General features: G+C 33.3%; 1 protein-coding gene across 5 annotated transcripts in view; it reads left to right on the forward strand.

Annotated features, from left to right (window-relative positions):
• LOC129755947 (ras-specific guanine nucleotide-releasing factor 2-like) overlaps positions 1-26541 on the forward strand; it is a 546013-nt gene that overhangs the window by 508679 nt on the left and 10793 nt on the right. The gene's annotated exons all lie outside the window — the stretch shown is intronic.

Below are 26541 nucleotides of genomic sequence, written 5' to 3' on the forward strand. Positions count from 1 at the left end.
CTAAATTTGCCTGCTTGGGAAGTGTTGAGAAAAACTGTAATTCGATCATAGTAGTCGTAAGAATACTTTTAAGAAACTTCTAGACTATTTACCCATTGATAAAATCAGTAACACGTATGATATTCAAAAAATGGCTTCAATTTAACCAAAAAAATGGAAAAATATCTTAACAAAAGAACAAAAAAAGCTAAGCTATTTATACTAAACAGACTCGGATGGTTGAGGCTGTCTGTAAATGATCTTCATTTTGTCAAACTACACACTTTGTTAGAAATTGTACTAAGTTTGCGGGAAAATGTTAACAAAATGCTCCCTCTCGTCTCCAAAATATTGTTTCAACATCTGCTTCGGGCGATAAAAGGGCTCGATTAATAACCAAGTTTAGTTAGATATTTTGAAAACCAGACATTTCTCGAATGTGACTAAATTTTTTATTGAAAGGAAAGTTTCAGGATTTTTCAGAGAAAAAAGTTAATAAAAATCTGACACCGGTTTTTTGTTGTAGATGGTGACTTGATGATATATTTATTCATGCAAAACCCACTTTTTCATGAATAACTTGGGCCCCCTTCGACCGATTTCTTTTGAATACGGTTTTTTTCAAAACCTAAACCATGACAAAAATTTCATCCGAAGACTGCATTTCGATTCAACTTATGATAAAAAAAAGTTATTAACCCTTCGTTTCATAAAGTAACAAATTTGCAACAATTAATGTATGAAAAAAGTGAAAAATCGTATTTTATTTTAATTTTTTGTCTTGATGTACACATCGTTTCCAACTGTTTAAAATGATTTTTAAGGGAAAATAAAAAATCATGAAATGAAGGGTTAAATTTCAAAAAATGGAGTAACTTTTTTCAGGGTGATATTCATCACTGTCATTGCTGCGTCAAAATGTTCAAAGAAGTGTCTGTCATTAATGGTGATGAAATGTCTCAAAATCTCATAGAAACTTTAGGCTCGTTGAGCGATCCCTTTCCGTGTTCCGATTTGGCTCAAATTTGGCATGAGACCTTGTACTAGGCCGAGGATCAATTTTAGCCTGCAGCGAATAACTTTTTCTAATGTCGGGTCATTTGGAGCACTCTATTGAACATCGAAAAGGCTTATGAAATTAACGAATGATGTAATTTGATTCTGATATAGATCTAGTTCCTCGAATAATGAAGCGAATGTTCTAAAGAAAGGTCGTTTGCAGTGAATGATATTCCGATTCAGTAGTTTCCGAATCTATAGTGAACAGACCGAAAGGCAGAAATTCATTTTTTATGTATTCAGATTTTTCTTATATTGAACTTAAACATTTAAAGAAAAGAGATTTATCATCTCGATATTATTCACTTATGTGTTGCCCACAATGAAATTGCTGCACTATGAAATTGCTCTTACTTTTTAACCGTTGGGTAGAATTTTATGAAAATTTGGGTGGATTTCGTTTATAGTGTATTGTTTTCATCTTGCAAGTTTTAAAGTCCTGTGACCAAAATCAGCGGAAATGGAGTCGAAAGAACAGCTCGAATGTGATAAAATCTTGCGCATTTGTCACGAGAACGAGGATCTCTCGCGTCGTTCCATCGCTAAGACGTTGGGAATCGCGAATTCCACGGTGTCGCGAGTGATTAAGCGGTTCGAGGAACGATTGACCAACGATTAGAAGCCAAGAATTGAAGAAAAAAGTTCTTCGTACAATACCAAAAATCACTACCGCGTAGTTGGGACCTTCAACTGAAATCCGACCGCCTCCGTTCGGGATGTGGCTAAGATGCTGTACCAAATCAGAAGTTTTGCCCATAAGGCCAAAACTAAGGCTAGACTTCGAGCGTTAAAGGTACAAAAGGCCCCTAATTGCGACGAGAAGCAGAACAAGTTCGCCAAAACCCGTGCCAGGAAATTGTGCCTCAACATGCTGCATCATGGATGACGAAACATATGTGAAGGCCAACTTCAAACAGATCTCCGACAACCTGTTTTTCACGGCCAATGATAAGTTTAGCGTTCCGGAGCATGCCCGCACTCAGAAGATGTCCAATTTTGCGAATAAATTCCTGGTTTGGCAAGCCATCTACACCTTGGATCTTTAGAAGCAGAGTGCACCTTTCGTGACCCAGGAAACGATGAACGGACAGGTGTACATGAAAGAGCGCCTCCAGAAGCGGCTGCTTCCTCTCCCGAACTCCCACGACGCACAGAGGAGTATCTAGAACAAAAAGTTGGCCAAAAGTATTTTTTGATGTTTATACTCAGTCATACGTTTGAATATATTGGAATAAGACTAATAAAATATTCTTAGAGTTTGAAAAAGAAATTTTTAGCTTATTCAATTACCTAGCAGTGATGTTTAAGCTTTCTGATAATAAAAAAAGTCGATATCAGTATCGAATCCCATTGATATTTCAAATATTTTCTTCCGATTGAATAATACAAACTTGATCAAATTACTTTAATTAAAATCCTCTTATTTTCTTACCACTTGATTGTTCTGATTTCTTTTTTGATTTGCACAACAAATTTTCGTTGTTTTTCTATGTAATGGGCTCAAAAAGATTCTACAATTCAGCCGCTTTGCCAGGTGTCTTAGAAATTATTTTGATTATTGTTGATGCATCCTGCTACCCTTATTTTATTTGTGCTGCATAACCTAAAACATCCATATGCACGATTTCATGGAGCTCCTGCGTTTTTGTCGCTTATGTTTCCGTCTATTTTAAGCAAAACGTGAAATTTAAATGAGCCTCTTTAAAAATATAAGATTTGCTTCTATAAAGCGATCTCGACACTCTATACTGGCTGATTATTCTGAACAGCTCAGCTCTGGAAAATAAACGTTCATTTTGAAAACTAAAATTTTCTAATTGTGTTGAATAAATTCTCGATTTTAAGCCCGTAACTAAAAATCAAAGAGTTTTCTTTGTTAATATTAAAAAAAAGAACAGTGTATAACATTCAAAAATCCAAAAACAACACTGCGACTTTAATACATGTTCCACGAGATTAACATCAATGAAAATGTATAATTAGGTATATAAATTTTTTGCAGTAACCACGAACAAACAATTTTTAACTATACATAATTTGTAAAACTATGATTACTTTTGAGCAAATGGTTGAAATAAACATGGCGCATTGACAGGATTTTACAAAAAAGAAGACATATTTTTCAAATTCAACATTGAAAATATCACGAGTGCGGAAGTATGCGGAAGTTTTCTCTTCTGTACATGGTTTATGAAGTTATGAATTTTCACATGATGTAAAATTTGTTGCTGGGACTTGCTGGGAACATAAACAAAAACACTCATTTAACAAAAACAAGCTTTGAAAAATACAAACAAAATAAACAGCTTTTGGAAGCTCCATACACAGTACCCGAATTGTTTTTTTTGCAACCACTTATCCTCAAATATAACATTCTAAGATTGCTTAAATTCTCCTTTTCAAAATTTGTAGTTAAGTCACTTCTAAAACCAGTTATCCCATGTTAAACTGTGACGCGATTTTTATACGGTTTGTTGTAAAATTCCAGTTGATAAAAGTATTGAAGTTCCGACAGGTGCTATTGCTCATAAAAAAACTAAATATTGAAAAAAAGACTGGTACATGGTGTAAAATGTATTCAAGAAGCAAATAAACATAAATATCATAGTTATAGTTCATTTTTAAATTTTGACTTTTGGCCAGGTTTTTGGGTGAAATACTCCTGTGTGCGACGTCCCAAATATTTTCTGGTCGGATTTGGGCTCATGCCACTACAAGGACGTGCTGAAGTGGTATGCGGACAATAAGGTCAATTTCGTGCTGAAAATGTTCGACCCTCCCAACACTCCGGAGCTCTGCCCCATCGAGAAGTACTGGGCGATTATGAAGCAGTAGACTGGCCCAAATTTGTATGGGATGATTTTTACAACATTTTTTTCAACGCGGCACCCCCTAGGATGGTGCATTCAGGTGGAAAAATGACTTACTGAAAGTTTCAGGTCATTTGGCAGAAGCACGAGCTGGCGCAAAGTGCTTGAAATTTGTATGGAGATTTTCGGAAAAATGTATGAAAAATCGACATACTTTCACTCTTCATGTTCTAAAATATGTTTCCAGTATGATAGAAAGCTAAGAATTTCAGGAATTGTAGTTCGAACAATGACAAACAAGTTTGTAGAACATTCTGACGCGGTACGAGTTGATTGTGATACGTTTTTTGCAATTGAATGTATGATTTTTTTTTTCGCATTTCATCGATATATCTTCTTGAACGGTGTATAAGTGGACTATTAGTACTAAATTGATCGCGTTGTCACAAAATGAGAATAACAGATAAAAAAGTTTGTGTCCTCGGCAAAGTTGTAGCTTATCTTATAACAAATATCTTTGCAAAATGTTTAAATGAATGTTTGAAAAACTATTCGATCAAGTTAGTGCGATTATTAGCCGATACACCGTACACGATATATCGAAGAAAAGCGAAAAAAGCACATATTCAATTGCAGATAACTCATCACAGTCAACTCGTATCGCGTCACAATCTTCTACAAACTTGATTGTCATTGTTTGAACTACAATTCATGAAATTCTGAGTTTTCTACCATACTGGAAACATATTTTAGAACACAAAGAGTGAAAGTATGTCGATTTTTCATAGATTTTTCCGAAAATCTCCATACAAATTTCAAGTCCTTTGCGCCAGCTCCTGCTTCTGCCAAAAGACCTGAAACTTTCAGGAAGTCCTTTTTTCACCTAAGTGCATCAATCTAAGGGGTGCCGCGTGGAATATAAGGATTTTTTTTTGTTATGGGCCAGTCTAATGAAGCAGCACCTTCTTAAACGACCTAAGTAGTGAAGACAGTCGAGGAACTGAAGAAAGTATGGGTCTACATTAGAGTGCCTCAAATGACTCGGCTTTTGAAAAAGTTATGCGCTGCAGGCTAAAATTGATCCTAGACCTAGTACAAGATCTCAAGCCAAATTTGGGGCCAGATCAGATCACGGGAAGGGGTCGCTCAACGAGCCTGAAGTTTGATGAGATTTTGTTCGAGAGAAACATGAAAAACCAGTCTTTCATCAATAACTTTGATTCTCGTCAGTCAAATTCTTTCAAAAATGGGTTTTCTTAAAGCCTAAAGTATGAAAACTATTTCATCCGAAGACTGCATTTCGATAAAAAGATAAAAAAGTTCTTAGGCTTCAAAAATGGGCTAACTTTTTTAAGGGTGGTATTCATCAGTGTTAATGAGGCGACGATATGTTCGACCGCCTCGACACTCAGAACAAAAATTCAACCATTTCCTGTCTAATTTTTTGTTGTCAGATTTTGTAGGTTCGCAATACCGACGGCAGGTGGCGAATCTGAAAAATTTGACAAAAAATGCCCTGAAGGAAAATGTACCTGTGTAGTCCGATTTTATAGTAGAAATTGCCTGTTTTTTTAGTTGGGTGGCATTTCCTAACTGGGATAGCATCTCTTCAAATCGATCGATGCGCACTCTGGAATCGACATCGCGTACTGTTGGAAAAATTATTTAGAAAACGAAATCGAGTGTCCAGTCAGTATGGTCAGTGCTCCACTTTCTCAATCTGTTGCCTAGCTACCATGAAACTGGAGCGATTTCGGTTCACTGATCTTAATGCATTTAAGGTTAAAAAATTTAAGTATGAAGATTTATGGTTAAAAAATTAATTTGGATAAAATATTTCGTGTTTTTTTTGTCGCAAATCTTCAGTAAAATGTGTTCTAAACTTCTAGATCGGCTTTCATGAATAGTGCGTTAAGTAGAGAACAGTCTTCTCTAGAATATGGAAAATTTTCAAAGATACCGAATTTGTATTCTTGAATATAATAAAAAAAGACATCGTAAGCCTACTTTTCTCCTAAGCCACCAAAAACGTTATCTTTATAAAAAGGCCACTGGCCACGCCTCTTCCAGTACGCGATCGCCATCTTGCAGCACACGCTTGAAAATCCGAGCGGCGCGATGATATGCTGTGGCAGGAAGAATGGAAATTATTCCGACAATCAGATGATTTGCGATGGTGATTGTATTAAATAAATTATGCATGAAACCTGGCCGATGCCTTCATTTGCCACGGATTCCACGGGCCAAAAACAAAAAAAAAAAAAAATGGTGGGAAACGACAAGGCAAGTGATAAAAAATAATCATAAATTGTTCCACTCTCTGGGGAAAGTTTTCCACCCGCGGCGTACGTTGAACTGAAAGAGGGGACGTCTTGGACAAAATATTGAATGTCCTGCGGTTGGAAATTTAATTTGAGCTACTTACCGAATGGGGCAAAAACAGAACGAAGCAATTGGTAGCGAGTAGCAGCAACATGAAAGTGGACTGTGCCAAATTACCTCTGTTTAGTGTTTACCCTTTTTGGGCAGGAGTGGAAAGTTAGCTGATTCTGAGAAGTCGCATTTTACCATCTTTTCTACATTAATTTGGCATACATTTGTTGTTCTCCGGAGAATCGGATCTCCTATTTTACCGGGTTCAAATTGTCCATCAGCGTAGAATTTCCATGGTCACCGTCGCAAAAATCATTTTGTCGTGAGGCTGCCGAGCGAGTCAAATGAATAAAAACGAAAGTTAGCAGCTAATTCCGTCCTTTCAGTTGTCGTTTTTTTTTGGCGTCCGGCGTGGGCCAACTCAACAGATAGAAATAAAAAGGACGTAAGCAGCGCAAAAGTTGTTAATCGGATTAGGGCGCCAAAATACCAAAAATATGGTACCTAATAGGATCAAAAGTGGCGGAAATTTTGCATCCTTCCAATATGTGCACGAGCCTAGTCGGTTCCAATTGTTGTCGTAGGAATCCGAGCTAGTACCTGGTTATTTCGGTCACAAAGAAAGGAACGGAGTTTTCCAATTATTTGCAACTTTGGTCTTGTCAAGAAAAAAATTGTCCATTGAAAAATTTGAATCATACACTATGTTTTCGTAAATACTGTACGTATGAAGACTTTGGGGGCCCTCATTTATATTAAGCTAATATTTTACTGTTTATTTATCTTTTAACCCAAGGGAACAGTAGATTTGGTGCCTTTCCGGATTTGGTGCCTTTTGTAATGTTTAACTGCCTCCTGAAGGGTAAAAGTTCAAGACTCAAAACCCTCTTTAAATAAATGTACAACAACAACAACAGCCTCCTGACTTTTTTTTTTTTTTTTTTTTTTTGTAGCGGCCCACCACACTCCCCCACACCAAAAGGCTCAATTGAGCCCCCTGGTAATGGACGCTACTGTTCTCAGCATGTCTGGCAGCAAAATGATAATAAGAGTAAACGCGAGCAAATTTTAATCATGCTGAGAACACAAATATTTATAATGTCGTGCGAGGAAATGTATTATTTAACTAAATTGACTACAATATGAAATCTCAATGGAAAATAATTTCCTTTGAAGAGATTCATTATTCGATATTTACTAATATACTATTTATTTATTGCTAATTTTATTATGTTATGTTCAATAATTTTATAAGATAAAATACAAACTACAAGATTTTTAAGAAAAATAATATTAGATATTAACGCTACAAAAGTACAAAAGGTAAACAAAACAAAGACTGGTTGATGATCGACTGTTTTAATGGTTCAATTTTTCTTTCAAAAGCTGTATCACTTTGGTTTTGAACATGGAACGATTGGTTATGTTTTTAATATCCGTTGGTAAGGTGTTGTATTTAGTAGGTCCAATAAATGAAATTCTTTTTTGCCCTAATGATGTTGTGGATCGGCTTCGTTGCAAGAAATCTGACTGGCGAGTGTTATGAGTTCGCAACCCCGTAGTAAAATGGAGGTTTTGAATATTTTCAATTGAGTGTAGATTATCATAGACATATACAACAGTTTGCAAATCACAGAGTTCAGATATTGGAAGAACGTTATGCGTTCTTAAAGAGTAAAGCTGAAGGGTAGGGAATAACAAAGGGAGCTTTAAGATGTTTTTCAAGCATCTATTCTGGAGCGTTTGAAGTTTCTGTAAGTGGGACAAGGAGGCTCTTCCCCATATCATAATAAGGTAGTTCAATTGAGAGTGGATAAACGCAAAATAAAATTTAAAGAGAACATGTTGTGGAACAAAATTTCTCAGTTTCCAAAGAACACCGCAAAGAGGAGTAATTTTTTTTTCCAAGTGTTCAATGTGACGATTCCATGAGAGAGTTTCATCTAAGTAAATTCCCAAGTATTTAAAATAACTAACTCTCTCAATAGTATTTCCATTCATAGCTGGGTCATTAGTACGAAGTAGCTTTTTATGCGAAGAACGAAACAACATGTATTTTGTTTTAGTATAATTTAGTGAAAGTAGGTTTGAATTGAAATATTTTGAAAGCAGTTTTAGGTCGTCTTCAATGTGCTGAATTATAATATCAGGTGAAGTTTCAGAATAAAAAATTGCTGTATCATCGGCAAATAAACGTGCTGTGCCTTTAAGTTGAAGGTTACATAAATCATTGACATATAAAAGGAAAAGTAATGGCCCGATATTACTCCCTTGTGGTACACCGATATCAATATTTCTTAATTCGCTTCTTGTGTTTTCAATAGCCACAAACTGCTTGCGACCTTCTAAGTAGCTACGAAGGATATTATTTGCTGTTCCTCTTATCCCGTATTTATACAGTTTGGACAATAATATGTCATGATTTAGAGTATCGAAGGCTTTTTTGAGATCCAAAAATAGTGCCCCAACAATATTTTTTGACTCTATTTTACATATGATGGAGTCAACTAATTCTGAGATGGCAATTTGAGTGCTCGAACCTGATCTAAATCCATATTGCAGTTTATAAAGTATATTGTTCTGATTTAGAAAGTCTACAATTCTATTAACAAGAAGCTTCTCGAACACTTTACTAAAAACGCTTAAAGTCGAGATAGGGCGATAGTTATTGACGTCAAGCAAATCGCCAGCCTTAAAAACAGGGATGACTTTCGCAATTTTTAGACAGTTCGGGAAAACTCCTGACTCCAAAATTTTATTAAAGTATTGTGTAAGTATGTGCGAGAATGTTTCGTGGTTATTTTTCAAGACATTAACAGGGAAACCATCTGGTCCATGACCCTTTTTATTTTTAAGTGAAAAAATTACAAGTCGAACCTCGTTTACACTAGCGGGCCGTAAGAATATTGTATTTTCTACCTGTTCGATTTGAATCAAATGATCATTTTCAGTATTTACTGGAATCTTTTCAGCCAGGTTCTTTCCAATTGTGGAAAAGTGTTTGTTAAATTTCTCACAAATCTGTGTACTATTGGTTATAACACCTCTTTCATCTGAAAGGTTAATTGAGGAAGTCGTTTTAGATTTACCTAAGAGCGTATTAATGTTTCTCCAGAGCTTTGAATGTGGTGAATTATTTAATAAGCGCTCGTAATAGAGCCTTTTACATTCTTGTTTTTTTGAACTCAATTTTTTATTTATGTGAATTAGCATCTCTTTTAAATTGATATCATTTGGATGCTTTTTCGATCGTTTTAAATAATTCTCTTTTATTTTGATGAGTGTCCAGAGGTCAAATGTCATCCACGGACAGCAATTTCCTTTAAGTTTTACCCTTTTATTAAGTGTTCGAGAAGAAATTTTCACAAAGCGATTGTAAGTTGATGTGATTTCTTGTAGGCCTTCATCAACATTTTCTGGTAGTTGAATACTGTTTAAATAATTCACAAATAAGCTGTTTAGTTTAGCGTTATCAACTATCTCTTTCCTAAGAATTGTTACATTTTTATCACATAATAAATTGAATGATGTGAGTATTTGTAAATGGTCACTAACATCAGAAAAGATTGTATCATTTTTCAATCGATCTAAGTCAATTTGCTTCGTTATAACGTGATCTAGAATATTCTGAGTTGTTGGCCTAGTAGGAAAGGTGTTTGTACAAGCGTATCCAAAAGATTCTAAGATAGATCTATATTTTGCTACGGTATTCAGGTTAATCAAATTCACAGGAACGTTTAGGTCACCGACAATGAAGCAGGAGTGATTATCAGCAACAGACGTTAGAAGAGATTCAATTTGATCACAAAACATGTTAAACGGGAATGAAGGGGGTCTATATACGCCATGAACACAAATTACTTGACCACTTGTACAAATTTCGACACTAATTCGGTGAAAGCCATCAAAAGTTATATTTTCAGTAGTTTTAAATTTCAAATTTGTCTTTATATACATAGCTAGGCCTCCATATGGTTGGTCGCGGCAAGAGAAAATCGATGTATATCCCGGAATGTTGTAAATACAACAGTTATCTTTACCAAGCCAGGTTTCACAAACAACAATAACATCGATACAAACATTAAAATGATCAATAGTCTGTAATATGCAATCAAATTTATCTAAATTATTCATACTACGTACGTTCCATTGCAAAATTCTAAAGGATCTTGAATCATTATTAAAAGTACTTAAATTAAAATCTTCTACATTTTCATGGTATCTATTCATTAAACTATCCATTGAATAAAATATATTTCAGTTTTAAACATTTGTAGATCTAAGATCTTATTTTGATCGTGGATCAGCATTGTTCCTTTTTCGTTTGGGTGAAGGACTTTCATTTGGAATCGTGGATGTGTTATTTCTTTGCTGAGTGACATGCATGCTCATGAAGCGATTCATTTCAAATTTAGTTTTGATTATATCAGGTTTTGAATTATCTGTTTGTTTGACCAAAATGGCACCATTTCTTCCGGGCCAAATGTATTTGGCTCCAATTAAGTCTTGATATTCGCGCAATTCAGTTAAAATTTCCATGGATATGGGCGTCAATTCATCCCTTATTGTGACGTTTAGTGGTTTACCATCAACTACTAATGAAGGATCTATTGAAGAAGAGGCAAGTTTCCCAAAAATTCTTTTTTTACTGAAAATTTCTTCTTTTATTACTGTATCTTTTAATAGAACTTTAATTGGTGGAGACTTTTCATTGGGTTTATTGGATGATATTAATCTAACAGCGTTTAAAATGGATTCAGTTTTAAGGTCGAGGTTTATTTCCAATTTATGGACCTGATTGGTAAGATTTGAATGCTTAGATTTGAGATCAGGGGATTTTTTTTTATTATCTGACAATTTGCGCCGGGGGTCTTCAGATTTTCCCCAAAATTGAAAATTTGGTTCATTTTTGCGACTTAAAAACACATGTATTTTTTTCAGATTTCTAACATTTTTATTTTTTGAGTTAGCTTCGGTTAGATTTTTTTGTCAATAAAAAATAACCATTTTTCAAAGCTACATAACTCTGTTATTTTTCAACGGAAATTATAAAATAGCACATCAAAATGCATTGGAATTTTATCAGCTTTCCAAATAATATAGTTGCAAAGAAATAAATAAAGACTTTCGATATGAAAAAGTGTAAATAAACTTTAAATGGCGTCTAAAAGTACCGTCTGCACCACCGAATATTTTGCAAAAAATACCATTGAATAGCTCAATTCATGATGAAACTTTCATCTGAAGACACCAAAGTGGGCCTTCAACTCCTTGAAGAGTTATGAAAGAAATAATGACGATAAAGCCCTTTTTTTGCGACGAAAACAAACAATGGTCGAACAACTGCACTCACATATGGAGATAGCGCGCACTTCTAACAACATGAAAACAAAAGAACTTACCAAAGCAGGTAAAAATCACTACTTTTTCGTTCTTTGTAGAGTGTTTGCAGCATAACTGACTTTAAATTTTAACCAAAATTCTCAGTATCGTATTGCTAATGTGATATAACAAGTAATGGAAATGTTGCTTTTACAACCTGGTCATATGCTATATAACTTTTCGATCAAAGATCATTGTGAAGCATAATCAATGCCAATAGTATAAGGTTCAGTCCCTGTGTTTGGGATCACAAAAATGTGATTAAAAAATGAAATATAGACGTGCTTTACATAGTTTTTATATCGGGAGCTAAGCACTGGACACCAAAATCCTTTCCCATTGATCAAAAACAAAGAGTGTGTCACAAATGTAGAAATAATCGAAGAGCTCAGTATGGCCAGCCCAGGCTGTAAAAAGCATCATTCCCATTGTAGGTAATATGACATTGAAAATATGATACTTTTACTGTATTCATTTTCTCCATTCGCCCAGTTTTGAGGTTTACCATACTAGAACGAACATAATTCGTCGTCAGTGTTTTGCTACCTCGATCGCTCACAAATGAATCTTCAGTGTTCCACCGTCCATTTTAAATCAAATCTGGAGAATTACGGATGCAAATCTGAGCGCATAAACTTCTAAAAATGACAGCCAAATTTGCAAAACTTATTGTGACCTGGTGCAAAACTGGGTATAAACGAATGCGTTATTAGATTTTTGGATATATCATGAAGTCAGTTTAGCTGCAACACTCTACCGCCTCTACTTTCATAACAGTCCCATATGCAAAAACAAGCAAGCGAGAAATTCAGCTTTTTCTGTTTTGGAATACATTCTTAAATTGTGATCACTACTTTCGGCATAAACGAAAATCGTTTCTAGGTTGTCATAATAAATCGTAAGACCTGAAATTTTCGAAATTGGGTTATTGGTAAGGTCGAGAGCACCATTTTTATTCATTATGGGACTGTTAATCGACCATATTTGAAACCTTTTTCAAATCTACTCGCATAACAGTCCTATACAGAATATTTTTTTCTCGCCAAGCCACTTTCTAAGACTTAAATTTGATCATTTTTGAACTTCTAAATGCAATTTTCAGAAAAAGAAACATACAAAATATCGTAAAATCCACATTGTAAGTTGAATCTTTTTACGATTTTTGATTGCATCCGATAGTTTTTCGCTCAGGAAGTCATTCCTAAGAAAGTGAAATCTGCCTTCGAAAACTCATGTGCATCATTTGACATCAAGTGAGTTAAATTTTTTTAAATGATTCAAAGCAATAAATCAAAGACTATTTCGCTGAAAGAAGCATTGAAAAGTAGCCAAATCCGTGGTATTTCACACATGGAACTGTTATTCGGGTGTATTTCATATTTATAGGACAGCCACAAAATGATATTTTTTTTCGAAATTTGTAGAACAAAACCTCTTTTTTAGTGTTTTATTTTGAATCCCTATGTTGACCTAAAATGACGAAAATTCATATGGGACTGTTATGCAAGTAGGGGCAGTCTACAAAGCACAAAAATAGTGTTTTTTACCTGCTTTGATAAGTTCTTTTGTTTCCATGTTGTTAGAAGTGCTCGCTATCTCCATTTGTGAGTGCAGTTGTTCGACCATTGTTTGTTTCCGATGCAAAAAAAGAGATTTATCGTCATTATTTCTTTCATAACTCTTCAAGGAGTTGAAGGCCCACTTTGGTGTCTTCAGATGAAAGTTGCATCATGAATTGAGCTATTCAATGGTATTTTTTGCAAAATATTCGGTGGTGCAGACGGTACTTTTAGACGCCATTTTAAGTTTATTTACGACTTTTCATATTGAAAGTCTTTATTTATTTTTTTGCAACTATTTTATTTGGAAAGCTGATAAAATTCCAATGCATTTTGATGTGCTATTTTATAATTTCCGTTGAAAAATAACAGAGTTATGTAGCTTTGAAAAATGGTTATTTTTTATTGACAAAAAAATCTAACCGAAGCTAACTCAAAAACTAAAAATGTTAGAAATCTGAAAAAATACATGTGTTTTCAAGTCGCAAAAATGAACCAAATTTTCAATTTTGGGGAAAATCTGAAGACCCCCGGCGCAAACCCGTCAGATAATAAAAAAAAATCCCCATCAGTTACTTCTTTTTCAAGAGCATCGTTTCGGAATTTTATGTCTTTGAAATCAGTCTGAATTTCATCGAATTTCGTGGACAAAAATTCCTGCGAAGCCTCTATCGCAGTAGTAACTGATCTCATATCCGTTTTGATTGAGGTCAATTCATGTGAAACCACATTATGTACGGTCGTTTCAATTTTAGTATGGATATTTTCGATAATTGTTTCATGATCTTTCCGTAAACTTATTATTTTGGCGTAAATACATGCACAGTTGGCATCGCAAAAGTATTGCTGCGCTTTCATTTTGCGAGCTGCACTTCCTATCAGATTTTTGCAGCGAAGATGAACGCTCTTGAAACAATATGCACAAGTAAGTATTTTATCAAGATTAATTTCAACATTATTACACTCAATACAAATAACTTCATCATCACATTCCATGTTCGCCATCGCCATAATACAACAATTAAAAGCTAAAAAGGAACTAACTCTTTTGATGAAACGCACAACTAAAGCTAGAAATTATTAAAGTTAAGAAATAAAAGACTTATAAGTTTATTTTAACAAACGCACAAACTAAGATTATTTAAGAAAACAATACAAATAAATATTTCAAAGAAAAAGTGTTATGAAAAGAGGAAAAAAAAATTAAATTAAAAAAAAAAATCATAAGCTATCTTTAATTATTTGTATGTACGGAGATGAGAAATATTTAATTAAAAAGCGTTTTTCAAAAGGGTTCAATGTCAAAATCGCAAAACAAATAAAATTTTAAGGACAAAGACAAACCTAAATTATGTGTGTGTACGGAGATGAAGATAATTCAATTTAAAAGCGTTGAAATAAAAGAAAATTGATTACATATTAAACGCACAATAAAAAAAAAATCTAATAAAATCGAAAGTTAAAATCATTGCTTTCCAAAAAGAACAATTTTCAAGTTTATGTTGCACTGTGTACGACTATCAAGAATACAAGTGACGAGTCACCATGAAAACCAGCAAACGCATAGTTCCAACAATGTGTGCTACTAACGGAAGCAACAATACTTTCGTACCTACTCATGTGCGCTGGCTGCGTTTGCCTAATCTTCACCGCTAGCGATCGAGATTCACTAACAAGCTAGCAAGTGCAAGAAACACAACCCTTTGAAGTGCGCTAATAACAGAGACACACACTTTCGCACTACTTGCAAGTGCCCCGAGGTTGACCAAATACTACACCGCTCAGCGACGAGATTTACTAACAGCTGAGCAAATGATAGAACCACAAGAAGTTGAACAGCGGCAGTTTTTTTTACTCAGATAGACCGACAAACGGTGGACGCATGCAGATATGGTTGAGATATTTATATGCTTGGTCAACGATTTGCTGCTGTGCAATATACTCTTGAGAATGTTAGTTGTGAAAAGTAATAAGAAAGAAAAGTTCACTTTACTCACCAACCTAGAGAAGTGACTTTCAATACACAGCTCACCACACGAACGCTTGGGGTATGTTTTTTTTTTATGTATTTTAGCACAGAGGAAAATTCAATTTTAACACATTTAGGACAATCCAAAGTAGAAAATCATAGTACGGTTTTGCACACTGAACACTAAATAACGCAACTTAAACTCATCACGGATTAAAAAATACGTATTACTACTATAAATTTCAATAAAACTGCGGGACAATAAAACGAGACGGTCGATCAAAAACCAGCGCTGCCAGAAGAGGAGAATTTGTACTTCAACTTGAACTTTTGTTGAAAAGTTTGGGTACTACAGCCAGGTGATTTGAACCTCGACCTGCAGGTTGAGAGGCGCACACGCTACCACAGAGCTATGGGGCATTCGAATGAGACCTTTAAACTTCCATATCCACAAAGCCAAAAAGAGTACATTGAGGAAAAATTTCAAAATTATAAAGACAAACCCCGTTTATTCAAAATCCATGATGTTTTAAGTTATTCAAATACTGCGAATTTGTTGCCATACAGGTGACTTACCTACATGACAAATGCACAGTATTTTAAGTTGGTTTTCTCAAAAATTTTAAATAAAAACTGCATTTAAACGCATATTGCCTATATGCCTATATATACTATCTGGGAGTTCATTGCATACGCAAACGCATTGCATGCGCAAATTTTGAACGAAAAATCCCGTTTGAAATCGTGAATGTACTCGTAATTCCTTCTATTGGTAGCCATCCTTTGAAACATTCAACAGAAGAAGCAAAACTGAAGTGTCATGCAACGAATGCATCATGTATCGGAAGATATAAATTAATTTATATGAGAAAATTTTATTTGTTTTATTTTAATTAGGCTGGGACAAATATCAATTTCTTCTTTTGTAACCCCCCCCCCCCCCTTTGAAATTTCCAAAATCCCGAAGGGGGGAATTAATAAAGTTTGAAGTATTTTAAGTAAATTTCAAATAAAAATTCAAATCTTCGAAAGATTACAAGATCAAAAACCAAATTTTGGAAGACGGAAGTCAACACACATTTTGTATTCTTGATTTTATTGAATTGTTCGTTAAAAAAATACTTGATTTATAGGTTTCATGCAATGATATAGTATATAATTTAGTTGCATACAAGCTTTCGTGCAATTGATCCCAATTTATTTGTTTTTCGCATTATTTTTTATTGTCCCCCCCCCCCCCCCCCCCCCTCGCGATGTTCCAACTCCGAGTGACAAAAGAAGAATTTGAAATTTGTTCCGGCCTTATTTATTCCTTTCCCCAAAAAAAAAGAGTTCATACAGTAAAGTTTCACAAAAAGAAGAGTACATATTTCTAGTTCAGAGGCATATTGCCCCGAGTAACTTTTGAAAGTAACGACATAGTCTGTAATTCAAAATTATGCCTTGAATTACAGATTTGGTAAAAAAAACTGACATTGCTCTTAATGAAGGTGTTTTGAAAAAAAAATATGATTTCTCATGATTCTACCCAAAAATTCTTCGATTAGTTTCTGTGTTGCTATTTCCTTTAGTTTTATTGAAAATTCATGATATTTCGGGTCTTTTTTTATATTTTAGCTGGGGAAAACCAGTTGAAATTTAAAATATTTTTATACTTTTCTAATTCAAAGTAAGAAATCTAAATTTTTTATTGGACAAAAGAATGAGATTTTGGAAATCCACTCAAAGTTTGAAAACTCTGTGAAATCTGTGAGTATTTCATAATTCTGGTTATTTCTAAAAATTTACTATCTTAAAGTGAATAATAATACTTCTACGAATAATTTGAATAAATAACTGCATTTTGGGGAGATTTCCAGAGTATCAAAGGTTTTCAAAGGTTTTAAAAGAGGGTTTTAAGAGATGCTATTCTAGAACTAAAGAATTTGATATTTCAGCTGAAATTTTTTAACAAATTACTTACTTTCTTCATTAAAATGATGTGAAATGATGAAACAAACATTCTGGGTTTATTTTAAATCAGCAAAAAACTGGTTGGAATCCAAAAACTTTGATTTTTTTCAGTAAACCTCACTTTTTCCAGTTTTAAGTTATAGATGGCAGCACTATCTTGCAGTTAAAACTAACTTAAGTCGCAATATTTGTTTACCAGTTTTATTAAGGCCCATATTCATCTTTTCAAGGTTGTTTTCCAACACAGTTTCACCGGAGTTCACGCTGCAGAAAGCTTTTCCAAATTTGCAAAAAAAAAAATCTCCTGCACAAGAATATACCACCGCCAAAATTACTACTCATCTCAACTTCCGATTCAATTTTAAATCATACCAATAATAATGCTAGTCGTATGGTCCATCAAGCTCTATCGGAAAGAATAAAAATATTCTGATTATCGGTCTCAGAAATTCACTTTTAGTGACCTTGATGAAATTATATTTTTTTTTGAGTTTGTGATCTTAGAATTTCCAAGGCATACCGTGTGACAGCCTTGACTTATTTTTCGACCAAAAACATCCAGCACACCTGAATGAAACCCAAATATTCGAAAATTGGCATCAATTCGGGTAAATTGCAAGATAGTGCTGCGTTCTACGACTTGAAACTGGAGAAATAGTGTTGACTATTTAAAAACATTAGTATTTTTGAATTTGAAGCCTGTTTTTTTTTATTCAAATTCAGCCCAAATCTATGTATCGTCATTTTGCATCATTCTAATGAATGTTAATGAAGAAATCAAGCAGTTGCATAAAGTATTAAAGCTCAAATATCAAATTCCTAAACGCTAGAGGAGCATCTGTTAAAACCGCCTTTTGAAACGTTTGAAAACCTTTGAAATTCTAGAAAACTCTTTAAGATGCAGTTTTCTATTCACATAATTCGCAAAAGTATTATTAATCATTTTTACACAGTAAATTTCGAGAAATAATCTTTTCTTTGTTGAAAAACACAAGTGGTACTATTATTATCTCGCACCCTTTTTTCATATATTTGGTCCTCAACGCACATTGCAAAGTCCACATAGTGGTACTATTCTCATTTCGCTCACTGTGTAATAGTTTCGAGAATCTCACTTTTTGTAGAAAGAGGGCTCCCATACAAAATCATATATTACTATATATAAGATATAAAAATGGAGGCGATTTCTTTGTTGAACTATCACAAAAAATTAGGGTGGTCGGATTTACCGGTTTTTTTCAAATCCGGTATTTCGGTATTTTTAATTTATAAAACCGATAAAACCGGTAAAACCGGTATTTTTCAAAGCATATCGAATTCATGAAAAATGTTCGTCGAATTGATTACGCAATACATTTAATAATATTTTCGATTGAAAAATATGCTATTGTTTTTTTTAGTAAATTATCCATTTGTCATAAATCTATCATCATCCTCATGATAATCATAATATTTATCATCGTTTTTTCACTATTATAATTTCGTTGTAAGGTTGCAGAAATTATAGAAGTTTCACATAATTTTCAACGTTTTTTGTCCTGTAATACAGTATTCAGTTTTAAGAACGGATTTTACAGATTTAGTAAAAGTTTTAGAACGTGTTTCATGAAAATGATATACAATAAAATATATTTTGATTAACAAAAAAAATTTACGGTAACAAAAATTACTTAATTTGATTAGGCAAAACTCAAAACTGGGAAAAAGTTTCTGGTTGTCTCACAGAATTACAGGTTTTTGTTGTCCAAAATACGATGTTTTCCCCGCAACCGTGGTCGTGATCGCATTCAATTTGCCTTTCTTACATAAAAACGAACAAATAGGAATAAAAATCTTATCAAAATCCAGTCGAAATTCATCAATCAATATAGTTGTTTGGATCTGATCTATACGTTTTTTATAATACTATAACAAAAAAAAGAAAAGAAAATGCTTCAACAGTATTAAAAATAAAAACAACAGAGTTACATCAATTACCCTGAAAATTTGATAGATAATTTTTTTTTAAATTTTATCATGTGTTTAACTGCTGACTCTGTTGAAACATTTAATGTTTTAAAACAAAGTAGGAAGTTTCTAATCATATTCAAAGAATTTGGCTTTAAATTTTAAATTTGTGAAAGCCCGGCACCGCTTAGAACGATTTTGATAAACTTGACCTGTTTATAGAAAACTCATTTTTGCATCTTTTGACTAAATTCCAGTATTTCAATGAAAAATACAGTGATTATTGTGAAGCAATCTTAAATTTCTTGTAGCTGTATCTTTTTTTCAGTCATTGTACACTTGAACAGTCTTTAAATGTTGTGAAGCGTTAGTTCGATAGCTGAAATGAAATATGTAAAATTTCATGAAAAAATATCATGTAAGAGAGAGATAGCAGCTTGTCAATGCTCCCTTGAACGCCACTATAGCTTTAATCCAGAATGTTACATCGAAAAGTTTTAGCAATAATTAAATCTCACATAAACCTTGCAATAAGTTTTATTGAGCTTACATTTCGAAGCTGATTGAATAAAACTTGAGTATTTGTACTCATACATATTTTGTGAAAAAAAAATCGCTGTGTCAATTTCATTTCAATGCCAAATAATAATGAAAAAATTTACCGGAAATACCGGTTTTTTTACCGTCTCAATAGCCGGTATTTCCGGTATTGAAAAATGGACGGTTTTACCGGTTTTACCGGTTTCGGTAAAACCGGTTAGACCACCCTACAAAAAATCGAACGGTCGGAATGAAGTGAAATTCGGTATCCGAGGGTTTTTTGGGCCAGAGATGATTTGCGTAATAGTTTCGAGGATCCCACTTATTATGGAAATGGGGCTCCCATACAAAATCAAATTGAAATGGGACACAACTCGAACAACATTAAGATTATCATGAAAACTAATTCACGACCACGAATTATTTTAAAACGAAGTTTACCGGGTCAGCTAGGTTATATAAAATTGGATTTCTGTCTGTCTGTCGTTCCCTATAGACTCGGAAACTATTGAACCGATTTACTAGAAACTAGGCAGGTGGGTGCTTCTGAGGCCTGTAAAGGTTCGTTTTATGGTTTGAATCCCCTCCCTCTCACTGGAAGAAAGGAGAGGGTCTCTCAAATAAAAGACAAATGTTTGCGTATCTCAAAAACTGATCGTGCAAATTAAACCAAATTTGGCATGGGAGGGTATCTGAAATCAAGAAATGTTTCCATGAATATTTGCTTCTCCTCCCTCTTTCCAATCAGAAAATAGTAAGGAGGAGGGTGGCTACCCTACAATTTTTTTTCAAAACTCAAGGACTAACTGAGCAAATGGAACCAAATTTGGCAAGAAAGGGTATTGGAATAAGAGAAATGTTTTAATGATTTTTTCAGACTTTTCCCTTTTTCCAGTGGGATTTTGACTTGGAAGGGCATTTGGGTAAGAGAAATGCTTCTATGAATATTTGGTACACCTCTCTCCCTCCATTGAGGGAAAATCAAGTGGGGAGGGGGCTCTTAGAAATTTTTCAACATAACTGGAAAATTTCTTAATAAAATGGAAACAAATTGAGCGTGGGAAAGTATTTGAATTCTAGAAATGTTTCTATGATATTTTGAAAACCATCCGATCTTCCAGAGGAAAAATTTTAAGCGGGGGGGGGGGGGGGGGGGGAAAGTGCTCCCATTAATTTTTCGCATATCTCGAGAATTAAACATTATTTCATTAAATAAATTTTAGCAAAAAAGACAAAGCTTGTATGAAAAGATCTTGATAAAGTGTTTATTCAACAATTCGATAAGATACATAAACAATCATAAACCGAATGTAAACCATAAACCCCCCCTGAGGGCTGTCCCAACGGTAGATGCAAAACACGGTTTTCGACCACGCTAAAACATTTCGGCTGGCACCGGTGTTGTAAATTGCTGTTTTAGCACAGTTATCGATTTCAAAATTCCCAACAGTTATACACCTTTGTTCCAAATTCATGCAAATTTGGAACAGGATTTCAAAATATACGACAGACCGATTTAGTTCACGGTGAGAAAATTTTAGCCAACAATGATTTCTTTCACACATGTTTGGGTAACATTGGGTGTGATAATAATTTCTTTTTGAGATATTATTTGAATTTTTTTTCGCTTCAACCACCCTATACGTAACATAAATTGAGAATAGATGTTAATAAAAACCATATCAAGTAGAAATGATAGATGGCACATTATTCTCGATTTAATATCATTAAATAAAAAGCTTTTCATTTGGGTTCAACGAGTTAGTGAATCCAGTCAGCGTTCTAAAATTTGAAAAAAAAATAAACGAAAAGAAAATTTTAATACTTTTTCGATGAGGTAAAATAAATGTTTATTGTTTGTTCTATAATTTTTGTTTTATTTGAGATATTGAGAGATTTTTAGTTTCGTATGGATTGCTCGGAGTTTTCGTCAATATTTTTATTTATTTATTTTTCTGTATCCATACATAAATTTACAAATAGTGAAGCAAGTTTTTGTCAAACAAAAATGTCGACAAATCAAAGGGAAATTTCCTTTGACTTTGGGATAAACATTTCTCGTTTCCTTTATCAATGTCAGCAATAACTTGAAAAAAAAAAATGCTTTTTCATTTCATTTTAACAAAACCTTATTCCATTGATTCAAAGCAATTTGATTGAATTAATTGAAGAATTGTTTCAATTGACCTTTTTTCCTCGTTGTGTAGTCATATTTGCTTTTCAATTAGTGAAATCCTGGTAGAATAGTTGAAATAATTATTCTGTCAGAAAGAATATTCGTAGAATTAATTTTAAGACAATCAACCGTGTTACTCAAAACTTATGCAATTTTTCCAATAAAATGGGTTTTTTCTTCTCAATTATTGAGTGTCTGCAATGGAAGTGTTTCCGTTTTAAATTTGCTCCTACACCGTAGGGGAGTGGGTGTTTTAGCCGATTCTAAAATTTTAAATTGTGCTAAAACTGGTATACTTAAAACCAATATTTACGCTTGAACCGTTGCAGGTGCTCTGAGGGTCCAAAAAAGTAATCGAGGTATTCTACTCTACACTCAAAATTTTAAATTCACAATCAAATTATGATAAAAGAACAAAGATATTCAAGAGTATCTATCTGAATTCAAAACTAATACAAAAACCTCGAAAGTTCAAAATTCTGCTACAGTTTTTCAAAATTTTCTCGTTTGTTAATAGAATAAGGTTGTCAGATTTTTTTCAGCACGTATCCGGGCCAAATCAGAGCTGTGTTGTATAAAAACCTGGCAAAATCCGGGTATTTGATTTCAAAATTGTCAACCAAATCCAGGCAAAATCGGGCAATTTTGGTCAAAAACTAGGAATTGCTCATCAAAAATAAATCCAAAAAAAAACTTAAAAAACCTTTCATGATATTTTGTTGAAACTTGCTGCCAAAATTTTTAACGCATAAATAAAAATAAATTACATCACAATTTGTTTATTTTTAAGTTTGATTAAAGAATGACAATGAGAACAAACCCGATCAAAATCCAGGCTTTTCCATTGAAATCTGGGCAACCGGGTCGGACCGGGCTTTTTCCAAATTATATATTAAATATCGGCAACCTTATCATAGAAACTCAGTTCTGAATATTAAATTTTCAATTAAATCCATTTTGAAAGGTTCTGGTTCCATATTATTATAACCAAAATTATATTTCTACATAATTTCGTATTTTTTATTTTGCATCAAGTTCAGGATTATTGATTTTCAGTTCGAATAATCATAAGAAATAAGGAATGAAAAGCTGCTTTGAAATCCTTGTTCGAACTCGGTTTTGCATTTCATATCAAATTTGAATCATGTTTTTCGAAATCAAATGCATTTTCAATATTTCCATAAAAGTTTTCCGATATGGAAAAAGAAGAAATTAGTTTTATATTCAAATTCGAAGTTCTTAAATTTTATTCTAACACAAAATTTAAACATTTATAGCTTCTAAGTGGCGATCCAAAATTGAAAACCAGATTCTGATTCATCATTCGAAATTCACATTTTAAATCAGATTTACAAAACAGATAAAAAATAAGTAAATTTAATTATGAATTAAGATTAAACCAGCACTACAGAATTTTTTTTTTTTTTTTTTTTTTGTCTTTATTTGAGAGGTTTTCAGCCGCAGGCTGGTTCGCCTCTGACTACAGAATTTAAATAACAAATTCATAAACAAGGGCTCTAAGATTTGGCTCATTTAAATTCTGATATGGAATAAAGATTCGGAAATCGTATTTTTTGTACATTTCTGAAATCGTATAAAAACTCGGAAAGATATTCATAGTTCAATTTTTGAATTCAGGCTTAAAATTCAGATTTAAAATTAAGAAAAAAAATTAGCTTGTGAATGAGTTTTTCAATTAACATTAAATTATTGAGCAATTCAAGAGAACATAAACTTCATAATTTGCTTATCAATTTAATTTCCATATTTAAAAGTTTTTAATCAGAATAAGTTTGTACACACAGTTCAGTTTAAAAACACAAATATAAAGTAGAATTTGAGTTAACTTTCTAAGGTGGATTCATGCAAAATATTAATAATTAAATTAAAAAAAATCACAGGATTTTTAGTATGAAATTGATTTTTTATGAAAAATATTTCGTGTTAATGAAACATGTACCTGATCTTCACCTTAGAAATCTGCACATTTTTTTCGGTGTATTGTTAAACTTTATTAATATTGCAGCTTTTTTCAAACTAAAATCATAAATTTAGTTCAAGTTTGCATCAAGCAAATTGGATTCGAATTTTTTTAATCTATTACTGTTTTTTTGTGGAAAATTTAACTCATTTTCATCAAAGGTTAAAATCTTGGAATTTGCAAAAAAGTTTAGAAGATTGGGCTTGTTTGATTTGAGTACAGAATAAATTTCCCTTTTAAGAAATTGAAGGCTACCCTAAAAAAACTTTTTTTATGCTCAAATCAAATAACTTGGATCTACCACACTTTTAAACAAATTCAACAATTTTAATCATTGATGAAGCAAATTTCATATTTTGTTTCTAGAGGTTTCATTAAAAAAATTGGCTCATTGTTTAGGCTAAGGACCACTTTTCTAAAGTTACTTTTTTAAGGTTTTACTAACGACACTTTACCACCCTTGTGACATTCGTGTCTTCTCTTAAGTTACAATTCCATACGAAAACTATTAATGAGTACTTCAAAATGAATAATCATATAATTACAAACATTATTTGTTTTATTTTTTTATTCTTGTGTTTTTAGATTAAAAATCGGTAAAAATTAGTCGCTAACCTCCCCCCAAGAGTCGGTTTTTCCTACGGCCCTGATGACACTAACTCTATTTTGAAAGATAAAACAAGATTGCTTTAAAGATTTTTGCTTACTTTTTCGAATATTGTTAATAAAAGCAGGCACATTTCCTCAATAATCTGGCATCCGAGCTTGCATTAATGCAATTAGATTCACTTTTTTTTCTATAATAATATACAGTAGTTTGCAACAGTGCAGTGCCACTTTCACTGAATTAGCATTTTGATTTGGTTTGACAGAGAGCAATAATGTTCTGGGCAAACGTTTGGTGTTCGCATTTTCCCCTTGGGTAAGTTCTTCAGTTTACTGCTATTTTGCTTTGGTACACAGAACAAGACAGCGAGAACTAAGTGAAAACATCTTTCCCATTACGGGGAACGACCGGTGGCGTCCGAGATTACCATCAATTACTGTCTAGTGTTTGAAGTTCAGTTCTGTAGGTTTTTGTTTTGAAATGTTAGGACTGCTTAATCTGAAACAAGACGATTTTTTTTTTAAACTTCTAGCTAGGCCAAAACAATTTTGAATTTAAATCGTGATCGTTAATCAAATGATGTTTTTAGCTAAACTGTTCATCATATTATGACCTTGAATAATGCCAAGTAATTTTTCCAAGTGAGTTAGCGGACTTGTTTTTCTTGGAAGTAAATTTTTTGTACACCATTAAAGGCTACCCCCAGTGTTTCAAAACATTTGCATGTAAACACCCCTGCATGCAAACGCCATTTGCCGAAATTGTTCAATGAACAGTTTAATTGATTCTTGAATTGCAAATTTGAGTGACTTGTTGTTGAGTGTGAGACATCTTGATCGCAATTTTCCATCTCGTTTCCCACTAACCTCACGTTAATTATACGGTTCACTGAACTGCCTCATAAACATCCGGATGGATGTCCAGAAATTTGTTGGATTTTATCAATAGTTTTTTCAAACTAGGAATATGCATTGATTGGATATCTCTTCGAAAATTTTGTTTAAAATCTAAACTTTAAGGTTGAAAAAAAACCCAAATCCAAACCATTTTGAGCTCACACGATTTTGAACGTTGTCTCAATTGGGAACAAATCAGCTCCAATTTTGAATTCCCCCTCATTTGAAGGTTGTCCTAATTGGCTAATTTAGATCGATGGAGATGCAGTCGGAGAACCAACACAGGAAATTAGGATGGGAGAGCATTTTTTGCCCTGAAGTTTTCTCCGAATCGCAACTCTCAACGTCCAAAGATACCTTGGAATGGGAACATTTTTGTAAGTGGTTTTCTGGAAAACATAGCCCATTCCTTCGGGAGAAAACGTGAAATAAAAAACAGTTGTATTGGCATAAAGAAGTTTTTTCCTTCTCTGCTTTGAAAGGAAATTTTCTCCAGAAAATTCCGGGTTCCGAACATTCTAATCACGTACGCAAGAACCAATTCTTCTCTCTAGCATTCAAGAACCAGAGAGGTGTATGGTAACCCAGGGAACGTGAATCAGGATTGAATGGAAGTTTCCTGCAAAGGTTTTTTTTCGTGGGCGTTATGCGAACATATTGATTAAAGATTTTCATGTAAGTAGGTACCTTTTTATTTTTATATATACCTTTTTATTTATTAAAACGATGAGAATAATTTATTGAATACAACGAACAGTATAATCAGGATATCCATGCCGAACAGAAAGCTTGTTGCTGTCATTATAGAAATTTGGTACAGTAGAGCCCCGCTTATCCTGGCTCCGGTTATCCGAGCCACCAATAAACATTTATATAATTCAGTCACCAGTCTGAGCTAAAATTCATCAAATTGCAAATAATAGTTTCATCTTTTAATTCACTTTTTTATATGCTCGAATGTGATTGTTTTACAAGACGCGTTTGTAAATTTCAATATTTCATCCATCCAACCATTAATTTTTATGTTTTCAACTAGTAGAATTTTGTGCAGTATGTTTTACCCCTAAATGTATGCAACACCCTTATGCTTTTTATTTATTTTAAATCAAAAATTTGGTTTCCATTAAAAACTCAGTTTGTTGCCACTTATCCCTTTTTCTTGAATGCGTGAAAATCGTATATTTTCAAAAAATTTAAAATAACTTTACCCAATAATTATTTTACGTCAATTTGAAGTCCAATCCAATGTACAAGCGATGATTATCTGTAGACATTATATTTTTTAGAAGCCACTGAAGATGAAAAGTGTT

Source organism: Uranotaenia lowii, chromosome 3 (genome assembly GCF_029784155.1).
Source record: "Uranotaenia lowii strain MFRU-FL chromosome 3, ASM2978415v1, whole genome shotgun sequence".
NCBI lineage: Eukaryota > Metazoa > Arthropoda > Insecta > Diptera > Culicidae > Uranotaenia > Uranotaenia lowii.